Source organism: Taudactylus pleione, unplaced genomic scaffold, assembly GCF_031769625.1.
Source record: "Taudactylus pleione unplaced genomic scaffold, aTauple2 ptg000126l, whole genome shotgun sequence".
Taxonomy (NCBI): domain Eukaryota; kingdom Metazoa; phylum Chordata; class Amphibia; order Anura; family Myobatrachidae; genus Taudactylus; species Taudactylus pleione.
In genome coordinates, this window is record NW_028284528.1 from 456,503 (window position 1) to 459,918 (window position 3,416).

The window sequence follows — 3,416 nt, forward strand, 5'->3', positions numbered from 1 at the left end:
TGATTCCAACCCGGAGGACCTAACTTTTAAAGCAATAGAGCATGTTAAATTAGGAGAGAGAGGGGGCGATCTAGGGAACAAATTATCAAGAAGAGAAATGTTCTGGATCTTCGAGCTAAATACCATGGCTCCACAAGGATTTAATGAGAGTTACGAGATCGCCCCGTTCTTGTAAGAGACAAGGCGGTAGTTGTGCATGTTGAAAGGAACCTATAACCAGACCATTGTGTATATGCCCAATCTCGTCCGATCTTGGAAGCTAAGCATGTATGGGCCTGGCCAGTACTGTGATGGGAGACCTCCTGGGGATACCAGGTGTTGTAGTGTTCATACATACTTACAACAGGGCGCGAGATAGCCACTGGGTCTCTGAATGGCTTTAACTCTCTACCCTTGTTCCATGGTTACCCATGAACTTTATCAACCAACCCCCTCCTCTGCTTCTAAATAATTAATCAACTCATTTATTTATTCATAAATAATTCATCCTTTAAGATAATTTTTTGAAGATTTTTATGAAGACTCTTGCGTGCCTACTACTATATATATTAGCCAGTGCTTTCTTATGTTTTTATTAGGGATGTGCAGGCTCGGATAGGTTCGAGTTTGCACGTGGAGTTCGGATTTTTCCCTCCAAAAAAACGGAACTCAGAACGAGGCAAAACGTCATCTTACATGGACGAACATCATCATTCCTGGTCTTTTGTCCAGGAATGATGATGTTCGTCCATGTAAGATGACGTTTTGCCTCGTTCTGAGTTCCGTTTTTTTGGAGGGAAAATTCCGAACTCCACGTGCAAACTCGAACCTATCCGAGCCTGCACATCCCTAGTTTTTATATATTTTTACCTATTTATTAATTTATTACTATATATTTTTCTTAACCAGTTGTGCCTCGTCGATATTTTCATCATATTTTATATCATATCTTTTATTAATACTTCACCTTTTCACTTGCCATTTGGAACTCGATGTTGTGTTTTTAAAAACTATGCTGCTATATCCTGGCTCATTGTCATATAACGTTACCATTATTCTATGCCTATTCAAGTGGTGTGTCTATTAATGTTAACACTTTGGGCAGAATTACCCTGTCTCAAAATGGCGCTCTTAAGTTTCCAAATATTACAGAGTTTTTCTGCTTCCGCAGACTAATGGCAGTGCCTATTCCCGGAATTTGATAGGAGCAAGAAGCACTAAACCTGAGTGGGATGTCGATGACGTCGTCTATGGGCGGATGCTCGCGAGATGATGAACGTTGGAATCAGGGCGGAAGTCACGTGGACATCCGCGATACCATCACCGGATACTGAAGGACGGATGCCACGTGGAGCCAGAAGTGAGGGCGGAAGTTATGTAGACGCCGATCCTATAACCATCTGCCTCCGTCCAGACCCAGAAGAGGGCGGATGTTGCCATTGAGGGCGGATATTTGGAATCTTTGGGCGGAAGTACCGCTTAGTATTACGCTAAGTTTTACATTATATTAAAAAGATCTACACATTTCTGGAATTCCATTCACGTTATAAATAATTAATTTTATTTATAGGAGCGTTTTGAGAGTCTCCTTTGTTAAATCACTCCGATAGACCGGATATGAGGTCACGAATTATAATGAGGATGACTAATTGGTTCTGCTTAAGCTTGGTATAAATATGGACTCATGCTTGCTAGCTAATATCCCTTGAAAAAGTCCCATTGGATGAAACGCGTTGGGGAAGCTGCACTCTTGCCTTTAATCCATTAAGATAAGCACCTTTGAACTCATTGCTGTTTTTAAAACCGTATTCTCAGTTCATCTGTTTTTTAGTATATATTATTGGGCTTGTGCAATATATACCATTATGCATTTGCACTTTATTCCAACACTGTGGTGTTGAGATATGTCGATATGCTTTTTCAAGCCATTATGTAATCCTTGCCCATTTATCTTGCATTTTTGTGCGTTTTTATTATATGTATTCATGTTAGTATGTCCTTATGAATTTTTGATTAAATTTCTTTATATGTTTATTGCACTGTGCACTTTCTGAGTGACGCATGTCGCTGTATCATTCATTATTTCCATATATATATATATATATATATATATATATATATATACACACAGTATATATATATACACACATACTTATATATATCTATATATAGATATATAAAATAAAGTAAATGTTGACTTACCATAAAACTGTCTCTCAGGGAAGGATGCCTGCAGTCTGCAGAGTGGCCACTGGTGGCACTGCTGCTATGCTTGCTGCTTGGGCTTGCACTGCAGCAACTTCCCTTGCCTCCTTCTGCTCTTCAGCCTCCTCTTAGATGGCCGCGGCTAGCCCCTTGATAGCGGATCCAGCACAGAGGGAGAGGCGCAGCCTATCGCATTGGGGACAGGTAAGGCAGCTGACTGAGGGAGGCCTCCGGCAGCGGGGGCATGGTTGTCTCCACACCCCCACTAGACCACCATGGCAGCTTTTAGCAATGGGGCGCTATTAAGTGATGGCCATGTCCCTGGGGGGTTAAGCCACACCGGGGAGGATAGCATTCCCTATTGGCCCCTCTCCATCTCTTGGTGCATCCCCTCAGGTTATCGGTAGTGGATCCCCAGGAAGACGAAGGAGGCAGGGCCAAAAGGGCCGGCGCAGCGTTGTGCATAATCGCACCGCAGCGTCATCAGGCTCAGTAATTGAAATATCATGAGCAGCCGGGGTGGACGCCACTCACGGGGGAGGAGTTACCGGCAGGGTTATTCAGGCCTGCGGCGGCCGCCCTATGCAGGCCATTGGACGGCCGCCCATTATGACCGCGGTGCAGCTGTGTCCCAGTTACACAGTCTGCCCGCAGTCAGCCTCTGCTGCTGGCTATTGTTTATAAATCAGCATGGTCGCGGCCACGGCGCCATTCACTATGTGGCGCCCTACGCGGCCGCATACCATGCGTAATCATAGAACCGGCCCTGGATACAAGCCACCAGAATGGAGGGCCCATGAGGAAAGGGCGAGGCCAATATAATGCAATTCTATGATAATTGCATCATTTTTGGCCCTTCCCTTTCTTTATAGACGCTGCCTTGTGTCATGAAGGGAGAAGCGCCCAAACTCAGCCCCCGTCAGCAATCAGCTGCGTCTCCTCTCAGGGCACTCTCCCAGGGGGGAGCAAATAAATAATTACTAATTATATATATTACACTTTATTTATATGGCGCCACAAGTAGTTCCGCAATGTCTTACAAAGTACATAAGCAAATTAGTTCTCAAGAAAACAGTTATGAACAGTACAAAATAATGCAGGACAAGGGCATGGTTCATATACATGGATGCCTTGGCGAAGAACATCAAGGGCCCAGAGAGGGGGGAAGGGTGGGTACTAATTACCCGTGCCCAGGCTTGCTGGAGGGGCCCGGCGCCTTCCCCCCCTTCCTC

General features: G+C 44.6%; 1 pseudogene; it reads left to right on the plus strand.

The window, feature by feature from the left end:
- Positions 1-208: 208 nt before the first annotated feature.
- Positions 209-327, plus strand: LOC148523870 (5S ribosomal RNA; annotated as a pseudogene).
- The last annotated feature ends 3,089 nt before the right edge of the window (positions 328-3,416 follow it).